The following is a 14,896-nucleotide window of genomic DNA, read 5'->3' as shown; positions in this document are numbered from 1 at the left end:
CCACATAAATGCCAAATACTACATGTCTTTCTGTGCGTGTATATTTTCTAACTATACTGAGGTCCCTCCACCCCAAAAGCATTGCCACACTTGGTGCCCTTAGCTAGCTTGCAACTTGCTATTCTTGCTGTCCTGTGCCTTACCTACCTAAATGCTGCACACTGGTGTGTGCCATTGTGTCTGGTTTTTACCTTTATGTTCCTTGGGCCTTGACTTCTTTACATATGGCTAAAAATAGCTTCAGAGATTCAAATTGAGGGATCAAATCCCACCATGATTGGATTTGGTCTCTGGGTATTCTAGAGAATGCACAAAGACATGTAAAGTCGGGTGCTGCAAGGGAGCTGTGCTGATAGCCATGCCCTGCCAGTGTAATAGGGTATTTCAGATGTCATGGAAATAACTGCATCTTTTTTCTTCACTTTATAACACTTAGGCTGTGTTCTGCTCAGGTTTTCTCTCCACCATAAGACACTTAGCATTTCTCTGATATCTCCAAACACATAGCTTTACAGTTCATTTCCTTACTAGGCCTGTTCAGTTGTCATGACTTTATAGTATTTAAACCATTTGTTTTCATGTGACATAGCTTATCACTTATGCACAGTGCTAATGCTTTGCTCTCTTAGTGCTCATATCTCTCAGTTGAACCATGCAATGAATTCTGTTTATTGTTTTCTGTGTGGTCCTTTATATTCATTTTAAAACTTTCAGCATTCCCAACTGATATATTTGATTTCAAAGGAACGCAGTGGTATAAATCATTTGTATCTTCTAACCTTATTTACAAAATTAAAGAAAATATTTGCAACTTTATCTTGTAGCATAACAGGTAAAATGTATTAAAATTTCTGAATTATGAAGAAGAGAAACCAAATAGTAATAGAACATTTCCTAAGTCAGGAATTTTAGATATTGCTTTTGTTATATATAGTCTTTCTGACAGATGATGTAAGTAGAATGTTTTCTGTGTTAGATATCATAGAAACCAAGTTCATCTTGCCTAGATTCTTCCCTAAATATGTGTTGAAAGAATCTTCTAAGACTATTTCAACAACTCTTATGCAAAATTCTGCCTTATTAATTTTTTTCACTACTCATGATCTTAGAACAAAATAATATATGACATGTTAAAAGACATATCCTATTAGTTAATAGCTCATATTGGGGATTTCATAATTGCATAGCACTTCAGCAAAAATGAAGGGTGATTGTTGGTGCTGTGTTTTGAAAAACATATATATGATTTGGTCTTCTGAAATATAATTGCTAGGCAAAGTGACATGTAAAAGCTTTGTTTAGTTCACCAACTCCACTGTCACTTCTAGAGGCTTCAGTCGGTTCTCAAGTGAACGTGTCAGCAGCAAGTAACCTTTAGTGCAGTTTATAACTAATGTCTTATAAGTCCTTAGAGGCTGAGGAGGGCTGGAACTCAGTGGTAGAGCAGTGGTGTGCACAAGGCTCTGGCTCCATCCCATGTGTCACATAGTAGTGACAGTTGTGTGTAGGAAACAGAGAGGGTAGATTTTTACCTTTGAGTGGGCATAATGACTTTATATCCTACTAACTGTGTAGCCTAAGAAGGCTTAACAAGTTTTATTGTAGGAAATGCATACTTTTCAGGTAACATCTAAAAAACTTTAAATTGGGTAAGAATTCTCTTGCTCCCTAAATACCACTGCAGTCCGGGATGTGCCTCATGGGTACCCATTCTCATCCCTGTTAAACATACAATGTAGCAGGTAAGGTCCTTGGGAAGCAGTTGGAAGCAAAGATAAGTAGGCTCAAGTTAGCTGCAGCCTCAGACATCGGACATTTAAGAAAAGGGGATTAAGTGGCCTCAGTATTCCCCTGCACTCCCCCATAAATTGTTCAGCACACAGGAACACAGATAGGCACTTTATTATGTTCAACAGTTGCCATGGACATATACACATAGACAGCTTTTGTGATCTTTGTTCTGTTTATAATACCAGTGTTTTCTCTTACTTGCCATAGCAGAAGCAGAGAACTCAGGTTTCAGTGGCTTGTGTATTTTCATATTATGTGTACAGTACTCAGTGGATTCACTGTGGTCTTTGTATGTCTTTCAGTATGATAACAGGCTGAGAGGAAAATTATGGTGGTAGATAGTGAGAGTTCTTAAAGTTCTACTTGGAACTAACACACAGAACTTTTGCATATGGCTGGTAAAAGCAGGGTGGTGAAAGTCAGACCTGTAGCCTTTCTACAGGAATAGACCCAGTATAGGAGGAGCAAAGCGTAGGATGCTAATCCAATCTGTCACATGGTAAAAAAAAAAAATTCCCATCTTCCAGAGCACTGTGTACTGCACCTGCCTTTCCTGTTTGTAGTGGAGAAATAGCTTGTTTTGTTTATTATTTTATATGAATCTCAATTTTCTTGTTAATTACTGTATACGTAGGACAGGAAATACGAGGGAACATTTAAATCAGTGACAGCATTTATATCCATGCTGGTCCTGTTGTAAGGAGGCCACTGTTCATTTCCCAGCTGCCCAGACTCCTGAAATAATCACACAGAAACTATATTATTTAAATCACTGGTTGGCCCATTAGCTCTAGCTTCTCATTGACTGACTAACTCTTATCTCTTAATTTAACCTATCTTCATTAATCTGTGCATCACCGCAAGGTCGTGGCCTGCCAGCAGAGTTTCAGCATGTCTGTCTCTGGCTACAGCAGCTCCATGGCTTCTCACTAACTCCTCCTTTTTTCTCCCAGCATTCAGTTTAGTTGCCCTGCCTACCTCTATTCCCTATGCAGGCCTAAGACAGTTTCTTTATTAACCAATGGTATTCACAACATACAGAGGGGAATCTTACATCAGTATCCTTTTGTAATTGATGCAAAAGTAGGCTGGCAGAAATATAGAAAATGTATTTCTTGTTTTTTATAGAGTGACATTATATGATTAAGGAACCAAAATGGAAATTTTGAATGACACATTGTTTATATTTCATGATCAATATGTCGTAAGCAGACTAAAACTAGGTCCTCTGTGTCTGGGGGTTTCTATTGCTATGATAAAACACCATGACCGAAAACAGGGAGGAAAAGGTTAGGAGTTTTGGTGACAGTCCATCACTGAGGGAAGTTGGGGCAGGAACGTAAACCAGGAGTGTTCTCTTTCACAGTGACTCTAGTTTGTATCAAACTGGCAGAAAACTAGCTAGCATACTCTGTGTTCATTTGGCTGTGAATTTGAAATTCTTTGAAGCATTGCTCTACCTCCCCTGCCCTAGACTTTTCTCACTTGTAAACTAGCCTGGCCCTGAACTGCACCAATCCTCTGCCCTTCGCTTCTCAAGTGCTGCAGTTACAGGCATGGGCCACCACGCTGAGCTTCAGTGCTTATGAAGTAAGATGTCTTGTTTACTTTACATGCAGTAAAAACATAAAAATAAAAGCAGACCTAAATGTTTTCATTTTGATGAAGTAATATACAGTATACATCTTGGTTTTTTTCTGAGTGTTTTGTTTTGTATTGCTCTTCAAAAGATGCGTTCTGTGGTCAGTACAGACTGTTGTAGGAATGTTGAGCGCGAGCTGAGTTTGCATATAGTGACCTTATCCCCTCCCTCTTCCTTATAGGCATGGGAGTACTTATGTAATGTTAATGAGGCATTTGTTCTTATATTTGTTAAAAGATGATTCTCTAATTCCAGTGGGTGCACAGATCTGCCACACAGATTTAGCAGCTTAGAATCCAAAACCACTATTCCTTGGAAATTATTGGGATAACTATAGATACATCTTTGTAGAAGTGCACTTACACTATATCTCAGTGTGTTAGGGGTCTGCTTTGCTTGTGGATTGTGGGTTTTAGCTCCAGCACTAGAAGAGTTCTCAGTGTTTTTTTCTTTTTTTGGGGGGGGGGGGACTCATGTTCTCTTATCTAGTTTGTATATCTCAAGTTTATTTTTATTTGCAGATTTTTTTAAATTTGTGTGGTCTGCATTTGTTTGGTTTAAAGAAATTTGTGGTTTTTGGAAGGTAGACTCTTTCCAAAGTGCCTTATAGAGAACTGCCCATTCAATGAGCAGACTCCTCACTATTTGTGATGTTCTGGTTCACAGACTGTTCCTGCCTGGGAAGAACTGTGTCTCCTGAGCGTGTCAGATAGTAAATACCTTCATCTGTGTAGACAAGAGAAGTACTTTTCCCTTTTACACTGGGGAGACAAATGTACTAGAAACTTGTATGTGGAATTATTGTCTCAGACCTAAGCTGCCAAGCTCTTATTGAGGTACTTTGAGCAGCTCATGTAGAGGTGTAGGGCTATAAATAATGTCATCAAATTCTAAAAGCTTATATCTGAAGTGGAACCTAGATTAATAATGTATAAGACCACCACAAACCTTCATGGTCACACTTATGGAGGTATTTACTATCTGACACGCTCAGGAGACACAGTTCTTCCCAGGCAGGAACAGTCTGTGAACCAGAACATCACAAATAGTGAGGAGTCTGCTCATTGAATGGGCAGTCGCCAGGAGTCATTGCAACAAGAGAGAGAACTCAACAGAAATGGGGCAGGGTCCCTCGCTCGTTGCTTGCCCATCTTTCCGTGAGACAAAATCCTGCTCATGTGTCTCGCCTTTCAGGCAGTTTCTCAGCTTAGAGGGGGGAAAGGTCTCAAAATAATTGGAGTACATAGACAACCAAGTCAGGCGCATCAGAGGTAGCCTTGATAAACCACATTTTAAAGTATGCGATTGTTGGGGATTTTTTTCGTTGTTTCAGTTAAAATGATGCAGACACATTTTGCCGGGTTCCATTCCAGGGGCACTGTTTGCATGATGCCTTCAGTTTTCTTCCTGCTCTGCAGCCCTCCATTTCCACTTGTTTTGCATCACTGCAGAACAGCATCCAGTTTACAAAATATCTGTGAAAATTAATTTTCAGCTTACCGTAGGTGGATTTTTTTCTCCTTCTTGCCAACTCCCAAATCATGACATGGAGACTTATTATTAATTATGAAAGCTTGGCCGATGGTTGAGGCTTGTTGCTAACTAGCTCTTATAACTTAACCAATTTCTTTTCATTTATTTTCTTTTACATGGCTTGGTTACCTTTCCTTTGTAATATCCATGCTACTTCCTATGTGTCTGGCTGGCAACTCTCTGCATCTCTGTCGTCCTTCTTCCCAGCTCTTCTTCGTCCTCTCTGTCCCCCAAATCCTGCCTACCTATTGGCCGTTCAGCTTTTTCTTAAACCAATCTGAGTGACAAAATCTTCACAGTGTACAAAAAGATTATCCCACAACAGTTTACTGTAGTTGATGTGACTTTAGTATACAAAGAAGAACTTGTAGGGAAGGAGTCTAGATCACAAATCTGTGCTCCAGTGCGACAAAGGTGAAGGGAAGAAACAGAATGTGTGCTTTACTAAACAGTCATGGCAGATGACAAAAACGGTGTCCAGAAATGTTTAAATGGCAGTTTGCATTATTAAGTATTGAAAAGTTTATTTTTAACTGTGCTACCTAGAATTATATGTCAATCCTAAATATTTAGAGTCCAATGATTTTAGAGATTTTCAGTTCTAGTTCTGAAATTACAAAACGATACGAGATGGTCTAAAGAATGACACCATGATAAACTTTGCTTGTTGAGCCTCTTCTTCTGTGTTCAATAATTTAACTATTTTGTGGGAAGTTTGGTTTAGAATATGTATCCATAGCCTATATAAAAGTAATTAAATATTAGATAAATAAAATTTTAGTTCAACTAGAACATAATGCTGGACAGGTAAGCTTCACCTTACTGTCCACAAAACAGAAGCTGTATGAAAATCTGATGTGTGATACCAGGATGGTTGAGATTATTGGAGTCAAAATAATAGAGTTTAAGGTTTACATTAGAAATTAATGGTGCATCAGTATTATCAAAGTCTATCATAGAATTATAATCCTTTTGAAAACTTATTATCGTGTGTGTGTGTGTGTGTGTGTGTGTATGCACATGGCATGCACATGGAGTTCAGAGGACGACTTTTTGGCACTCAGTTCTCTCCTTCCACTTCAGGTTGTGGGGTCAAACCCAGGTCACCGGGCCTGCACAGCACATGCCTTTTCCTGTTGCACCAGTTTGGCAGGCCTAATTGTAACTCTTGATAAGTAACTTTTGGCTTTATAGTTTATATTGCACATCTGTACGCACCATCTCATCCAAGAATGTAAGTCCTAGTGCCCTGTACTGATAGCTCTCATGGGCTCTTTGCCTTTTCCCAGCTTAACATATAGGTGTTTCCCCAATACACGATCAAAGCTAACTTTGTGTGTTTGTCACTCTAAACATGAGATCTAGAAATGTCCCACCCTGCATGACGGAAACCCTGTCCTCCTTGATTCTGTCAACTCCCCCTTTCCTTAATCAACCTGCTCCTGCCACCCACAATTCTATACCCTGTGTCTAAGTGCTGAGATGACTAAATTAAATTCTACATGTAATTGACATTCTGCTGCACGTGTCTTTCTCTCTGTGTCTTATTTAGTGTAATGTCCTCCAAATCCATCTATGTCATCTCAAACGACAAACATCTTAGTAGGACACCGTATGGGTATAGCACATTTTTTTACCCATTTGCTGGTTGGTGGCATTTGAGAGGTTCCATGTCTTGGCTGCTGTGAGTGATACTGCAGTGGACCTGAAAGTACAGATACCTTTGAGACTCTGGTTCCTTTGCTTTGAGTGCCCAGATATGGTATTGGTAAGTCACATGGGAATTATATGTGCCATTTTTTTTTCAAATAATATCCATACTGTGTTCTAATAGTGGTGTAAAGTGAATTATTTCATCACAGCAGTCCTTGGCTTTTTGCTCACCTGGGATACTCTAGCATCTTATTTTGACTTGGGAATTCTAAAAAAGTTATTTTGCTGCAAATGTTGATGTTCAAACTTGTGTTTCTGTTATGGGAAGGACGAGGGCTACACAGAGAAACCCTGTCTCAAACAACAGAGAGTCATCTGTTAAGCTAAGAAGTTTAGAGTTTGTCTTGTGGCATTGGTGGGGGTGTGGTGGGGGATATGATTTGGTTTATTTTTAAATAGGATAAAGAAAAAAACACAGCTGTTTCTCTCCATATGTGTTTAAAGGAATAATCTTAGTCCTCCTATGGGGAATGACTAACATTTACTGCTTCTCAGTGGACCGGTTGCAAAATTCAAATCACGGATGAAAAAAAAAGTGTCACTGTGGCAGCAACCTTATATATGCAAAAAATAGACTAGGAGTGAGCCAAGAACCGCTAAGAAAATGAAAGCGGGAATTAGGAGAGGTTTGCAAGGCACGGCACAGACACTGCAGGGTAGAGCTACGGGATTCTTAGAGACAGCGGAACAGAGGCAGTGGGAGAGCAGTGACAGCAGAGATCCTAAGACACCCAAGGTAGAAGTTTTACAGAATATCACATTTCAGCTGCTGGCCCTTATTTTCATTTTGTTAGCCTTCAAAATAAAAGAAAGCAGAGAACGAAATAAACTCTGAATTAGTATTTGAACCCAGATTAATTGAATTATATGTCGCTAGCAGCAAAAGCTTTTCTTTTACTATATGCTGCCATGCCTGGCTCTGTCGTGCCCCTACAAAACACCTAGCTGTGCACATCTCCCACGTTAGTGCGTCCCAGACAGCTGAGACCACATGCGGGAAGAGTCCCAGGTTGTACAGAAATGTATCGAAATGTTTGCTAGTCATGTATAATTTAAAATCTGTTTTCTGTTAAGTTTCATTATATAAATCTATCACTTTTCCTAGAAAACTGCCATTGAAAACCATGATGCAGGATAATGGCAAAGAACACATCTTATTTCTCTGCTTTGCCGCTGCCAGCTGTGTCATATTGAACAAAGTCCTTGGTACACTTCTTTATTGATGAAGTGAGTGTAAACAGAGACTGCTCTTTCATTTCCCTGCTGCTCAGACCCAAATAATCACACAGAAACTATATTAATTACAACACTGTTTGGCCTATTAGCTCAGACTTCGTGTTAACTAACCCTTACATCTTAAATTAACCCATTTCTATTAATCTATGTATTGCCATGAGACTGTGGCTTACCAGGTAAGGTTCTGTTCTGGTGTCTTTCTCCTTTGACAGCTACATGACATCTCCCTGATCCACCTACTCTCTCTATATATCACTTCTAGCCTGGTTATATTATGCCCTGCTATAGGCCAAAGTAGCTTTATTCATAAAAAAAAACAATAAAAGCAACATATACAGAAGAACATCTCGCATCAAGTAAGGATGAAAATAATGCCCACCTTTTAAGGATGTTCAGGTTTTGGAGAAAAAGTTTAGGTTAGTCCTGGCGGTAGCCAAGTAAAACTAAAATATCAGTTACTATGTCCAAAGCCATGTTTAAGATGTAAAAATAGTGACATTTCTTCTGTTAGTTACTTTTCTCTTGCTGTATTAAAATATCAAGACCAAAAGCAACTTAAGGAAGAGTTTATTTTAGCTTACGATTCCAGAGGACAAAAGTCCATCATGTTGGGAAAGGCATGGTAAGGCACAACATGGTAACAAGAAGCTAGCTGATTACATTTTTATCCATTGACAGGATACACAGAAAGTGGGGAGAGCAAACAGGAAGCCAAGGTCAGGCTCTGAACCTCCAAGCCCTCCCCCAGTGACATACTTCCTCCAGCTTTCCCTTTTAAAGATTCTATAACCTCCTCACACAGTGCCACCAGCTGGGGCCTGTTGTTCAATGGATAAACCCTTGGGGGACATTTCTCATTCAAACCACCACGCTTAAAACTTGTTCTTGTTTCCTCACTTTTGTTACAGAAAAACAGTCCTGTTAATAAACAGTATTATTCTGAACACACACTGGAGATCCCGAGTTTCCTTCATAGGAAAGCAGATTTCATTATCTTTTTGTTCAGTCATTGTTGTCAAAAATTTGGCCCCGGTGTTCTTAATACTACTTGAAGGCTTGATTGTATAAACATATTACCTCTCCTTTTCATCCTTCAATTTGCTCATCAATAAAAGAATTAAGGCATTGCATATTCCTCCCTCATGAGACAGCCATCTGTCTTATCTAACAGGATCAGCATGGTTTAAATCTTAATAGCACACTGAGCACCCTCTCCATGTAGACAAGAATTCTCTCTTTCTAGTAGGACTGTTGTCCAAAACCAAGGTAGTTTGTCAAGATGACAGATTTTGGTCTAAGATGTGTGCTTTGAGAAATTGATGCTCTAAGTTCCTTCTGTATGTGTGTTTCTCGAAAGGAAAGCATACCTAGAAGGAATTTGTCTTAGTGGCTGGTGGGGGTTAACCTGAATCTGACTCAGTCACTTTTAAATCTGCATAATAACATGATTGCCTGAGTATTTCTTGAGTGTGTGCAGTCATTCAGTCATAACTAATTAATGCCTCCCACCACAGTATTGTCTTGCATTGCTCTGAGGTTAGAAGCCACCAACAATGTTTCTAAGTGGTAGAATTTGCCTCCTGAATTTTGGGTTATTTTCCTATCAGTATTTCACCTTTTAGTTTTCATTGGAATCTAAGTGCAGACTTTTCTGCCACTGTTAAGTTTGTTTTGTGAAATGACTGTTTGGAACATCTATATTATACGCCTTTATTATTTCTGTGCTTTGTTTCTCATGGATGCTTTCTAGAAGGACATCAGAAGGAAATGAGCAATGGATCTGTCAGAAACTCTGGTGTCATACAGAAAATCGTATGTTATACGATACGATTCCTAGGGAGGTATGAGTATACATACATGGATGTACACTTGTATTCACACCTAGATAGGGAAGCACTAACAGACTAGAGGATCCCACCGAAGTCCAGCTTGATGAGCTTCATTGGTGTTACTTAGAAGAAAGAACATAGTAAGGGGATGTTTACCGCCCGAGCTGACAGAGCTCCCTGCAGAATAGGATGTTACACCTTTCCTGGAACGTCCAGATCTCAGTGAGGGACTGTGGAGTAAACATATGCACTCTATGTAGCTGCGACCTTCTCCACAGAGTCTGGACCTGAGCCGCATAGGACCTCTTTCTTGCTGGCTGTTGTGGACCTAGGGTGTGTGTCTGCATGTTCCCCAATGTTTCTTTATTGTTCTTTATTGTTCTCTTTAGTAGCTAGTCTTTTCATTACTCCAATGATCTGTCCATCTTATAATTATTTATTAGTGTTTAAATTGATATATTGTGGGTTCACAAAATATCTGGAGTTAAGCATGTAAATTACCAATTGGTTTTTTTCTCCTAACAGGTAGGGGGTGATGGAGTATGTGCTTAGCATGTGTGAGGCCATGGATGCTGGTACCAGAATCCACACTACAAATGTTTGGTATTCTTGAGCACATGAGTCAGGGCATATAACAGAATAAAGTTAGCTTGCTGAATATGAGCCTGTGATTTTATTTCTGTACATGAATAATGTGATCTTAACTGTTAAAAACACCTCTGCTGGTATTTTATAGAACATGTTGCAAGTGTCCGTGCATTATCTGAGTGCCTGACGTGGATGAGGCCCTGGCTGCCGCCCATGCAGTAACAACTGTGCCTGTTGAAGATGCCTTGCACATTACCTGTTCTCTCGGCCCTGCTCTGTCACGTCATGGCTAACCTTTGAAGCTGCATTTTAATATTTTCTCTTCCTGCTGAACGGCGCAGTGCATTAAAATGAAGACATTTGTATTCTGTATCACATTGCAATCGCTTTAGCTTACTAGATGCTATTGTGTTTCTAGTTGGTTGCAAATGGTGATTTTTTTCTCTCTTCTTCAGTTTGCAAAACTGTGTGACAAAATCTGTAGCTAAATATCACTTTATGATTTCCATCTGTTCGAGTACAATGGTGTTTATGGCATAGTCCAGATTGCAATGTCATAGAAATATCCTATTATAGCAGATAGAATTTAAAATGATCATTGTATGTTCTAATGAGAAAACATTTTTAAACAAGTGCTTCACTTAATTTCAAAGTAGAATAGCTGAACATTCAACTTGATGGCAGCATCTGTTCTTCAGAGTGTTTGTGCTGTCAACAGTAAAAACTTGCCTGACTTTAATAGAAATCCATCAGTTTGCTGCCTGTGTGGGAATCAGTAATGGAAGTGGGTTGGTCAGAGAGTTGTTAAAGTCAACGTGAATACCCTTAACTTTGTACTGGCATAGCATTGCTGTCTGCACTTTCTGTAGCAGTAGGATTGGCGATCCTATTTTGGCATATGACATTGTAATTTTTGGCAGATTTTCTTGGGAGAGAAAGTTTATGTGTGTCAAATAAAAGCAGTTCCCATTATCAAAAAGAACTCTGGTCACATCTAATTTCTTTGGTCTGCACAGAAGCATGTACTTTCCTCTGGTGCCAGCACAAGCATCTCACGCTCGTGTCTGCATAGATGCTTCTGTCTTTGTGGGGAGGTGGTCGGGGGAAGGCACCTGCCACCAGCACCAAGCTTAATAACTCAGGTGGCTCTGGACCTATGTGGAGGAGATAAACAGGTCCTCAAAGTTGTCCCCAACCTCTCTCTATATGTGTGTCTCAGGATGTGTATGCATACAAAATAAATAAAGATGTAATTTAAAACAGAAGAGAGTGATGCCCTGCTTAGTATGTGGTGTCCAGGTTCACATGATGACTAGAAGGTAGACTGTCATGCTGTGAGGCAGTGCATGGGAATGGTGGGATGGGCTAGTGGACACAAGCTTAGCAGCATTCCTTTGGGAGATTAAAAAAGAACAGTTGTACATTTGTTTGTGCAGGTGATTGAATTTAGGGTCTCTGTCATATAATTGGTTGATTAAAATAAGTGGCAAATACAGATACTTATATTTTTAATTTTTTATTTTTTAATTTAGATTTATTTCTGTGTATAAATGTTTTGTCTGTGTACTACATGCCTGCCTTGTACCTATGGCAGAAAAGGGTGTCTGGTCCTGTGGAACTGGAGTTACAGACACTTGGGAGCTGCCACGTGAGTGCAGAATTCAACCTGGGTCCTTTGGAAGAGCAGCCAGTACTCTTAACCACTGAACCATGTCTCTAGCCAACTTGTATTTTTAAAGATAATTTTTCCTTACATAAAAACAATTAAAATGTATGTTGATTCTTTAGCTCTCATACTATGATTTTTTAAATTACCAACACAGCTTTTGTGTTAGAGAAAACAGACATTCCCATTGCTTTGGAAGTCAGATTTTCAAAATGTAACAAATCAAGTTTAAAATAGAACTTCATTTTTTGCTGCCTTAAGTTTATCATGAGAGCAAAATTACAAGTGTGGGCCTTAGTCTGTTGAAGTTAGAGCAGAGTGGATTTATAAAGATTAAGCTAAGTCTGTGATTTGGAAGGCATGGTTCTCCTTACTGTTCACCTACTTTAAGTTTTTATTTTTAGTAATTTATATTGTTTTCATCCTCCTCATTGCTGTCTGGTTTTGTTATTGTACAACAGTCTTGCTGTGTCTGTGTAGTCTAGGCTGACCTCAGACTTGCTGGACAGGATACTCCAGGGTTGCCTCAAACTTGAAATTCTTTTGTGTCTATGTCCTAGTGACAAGATTGCATAATGCTCTCTTTTAACTGCTTTTGACAAACCTGTTATTGGTATGTGAAGGTGGGCCCAATAAGACAAGAGAACCAAAAACATGAAATATACATGTGAAAAGCCCGTATAATTAAAGTCAGTGCTCATGGGTATTCTGGATGAACAGCTGGTTCTGTTTGGCCATCTGTGATTACTGTCCTTTGTAAAAAATAGTTTTCTTCCTTTCATCTGACTCATTCCCAGTCTTTCTAATCTATTTTGTTTGTTATAATCCTGTTTTATAATCATGATGGGCCTCTAGAATGAAAACTAATAATGATAAATGCCATTTTTAATGTTCTAATAAATACTAGGAACTGAGTTCATTACATCTTTAAGAACCATTACAGATATGTTCAGGACATAAATAGAATTATAAAATGGATCTCTGCATATTTCTCACAAGCGTGGCAGCCATCAGCTCAAGCTAGGTCATGTTTCACTTGTACCTGTACTCGTTTGCGGCAAATCTCAGGGCTCATGCCATTTTGTTCGTAACTGCTTTTCAAGGGAATCAAAACAGCAGATGAAGTTCAAGAATCCTGTTGAATGCTTGTTGTGTGATGTTTTATTCCTTTGGACTTTTGGGGGGGCCCTCCACCCAACTCCAAAAAACTTGTACACGGATGATGGATGATGAGGGTCATCTGTCTATAAGTTACTTTTATTCATTAATAAAGAAACTGCCTTGGCCCTTTAATAGGACAGAAAATTAGGTAGGCGGAGTAGACAGAACAGAGTTGTGGGAGAAAGAAAGCAGAGTCAGGCAGATGCTTCAGGCAGTCGCCATGCCTCTCCTCTCCGAGACAGACGCAGGTTAAGATCTCTCCTGGTAATCCATCACCTCGTAGTGCTACACAGATTACTAAATATGGGTTAAAGCAAGATGTGAGAGTTAGCCAATAAGAGGCTGAAACTAATGGGCCAGGCCGTGTTTAAAAGAATACAGTTTCCGTGTAATTATTTTGGGTAAAGCTAGCCGGGTGGTGGGAAGCGGCCCTCCGCCATTCCATCTACACATGGAGGCTTATTCTTAGTTATGAATGCCAAGCCTTAGCCTGGCTTGTTTCTTGCCTTTTCTTAATTTAAATTATCCCAATTATCTTTGGCCTTGGGGCTTTTATCTTTATTTCTATATACCTTTTCTTTCCTTCTTACTCCATGTCTGGCTGTTTAACTGGGTGGATAGGTGGCTGGCCCCTGACGTCCTCCTCTCCTTGCTCCTCCTTCAGATTTCTCCTTCTGTTTATACTCTCCACCTGCGACCCCACTTAGCCTTTCTCTGAAGGTGCGTGGTTGATTGGCAGTTATGATTCACCAGACAAGCTTTAATATATATATATGTCAGTTTTAATAAAGGAAAGGAAAGGGAACTTACAAATCCAAGGTTCCAGCGAGGAGGGCAGGAAAACAAAGAGAGAGCGGGCCGCAGGCCCGCAAGATTTTATAAGTCAATATTAGCCTAAGGGGGACACGCCTAAGAGGGACACGCCTAAGAGGGACACGCCTTTAGACTAAGGGGGGCACGCCTTCAGACCAAGGGGGACACGCCTTACAAAACAAGGTTTTGGGCTAGGCTTCCCCTTCATCTCCCCCTTTTGTCTAAATAAGACAGAACCAAACCAAATACAACTATATTCAATAGGAACAAATAATAAATATAAAATTACAAACAATATTAAGAAGAAACATATAACAAAAGTTTTACTAAGCATTCTATTTCAAGGAGTCTAAATAATATAGAGGGTAACTACAATTATCTAATCTTCAACCCCATCAAAGATCTGAGAAGGGAAGTAATATTACTTAAGCAACCAGGAAGTACAAACAAGAAACTTCCAAAATGTGCAACAAATGACAGAGACAACTAACTACCTGGGCAGTCACCCAAAGTTTCGTTTTGCAATGTTGAGGCAACCAACTTTGGCTAAGGCCTAACACAACTGACATAACATTTTTCAAAGGCAAGGAACTTTTTGTAGAACTGTCCAACCCTGTCTTGGCAAGATAAGACAATCCTGTTTTTATCCATTTACGGATACTCTGAAACTCTGTCAGTGGTCGAGGTATGGGCTTTTTCTTTGCCTAAAGGCCACTTCTGCCAAGAAGAAGACAAGCTCCCAGTGGAGTGTCTTTGGTGCTCAACATTCTCTCGGGAGTAGAGTGGTGTTGCCAGGAGTGATTGTGTCTCATAAGTACCAAACTCTAGGTTAGATTAAAGGCCATGTTCTACAGCTCTTCAAAGAGGTCGAAGATTATACTATCTATACTAAATATAATTTCTATGTATCTAAAAAACCTGAAA

The 14,896-nt window shown here is 39.5% G+C and overlaps 1 protein-coding gene across 3 annotated transcripts in view; it reads left to right on the top strand.

The window, feature by feature from the left end:
• Hs2st1 (heparan sulfate 2-O-sulfotransferase 1) overlaps positions 1-14,896 on the top strand; it is a 140,820-nt gene that overhangs the window by 74,541 nt on the left and 51,383 nt on the right. Inside the window, exon 1 of one of the 3 annotated variants that reach the window (XM_038311924.2) lies at positions 6,519-6,734. The exons of the other annotated variants lie outside the window; for them this stretch is intronic. The gene's annotated coding sequence lies outside the window, so the exon portion shown is untranslated. Of the gene's footprint in view, positions 1-6,518; positions 6,735-14,896 lie in introns of those variants that run through there. 3 annotated transcript variants of the gene reach the window in all.

Source organism: Arvicola amphibius, chromosome 14 (assembly GCF_903992535.2).
Source record: "Arvicola amphibius chromosome 14, mArvAmp1.2, whole genome shotgun sequence".
Classification (NCBI taxonomy): Eukaryota; Metazoa; Chordata; class Mammalia; order Rodentia; family Cricetidae; genus Arvicola; species Arvicola amphibius.
The sequence above is the reverse complement of the archived record's forward strand: the minus strand, read 5'-3'. Positions and strand labels throughout refer to the sequence as shown.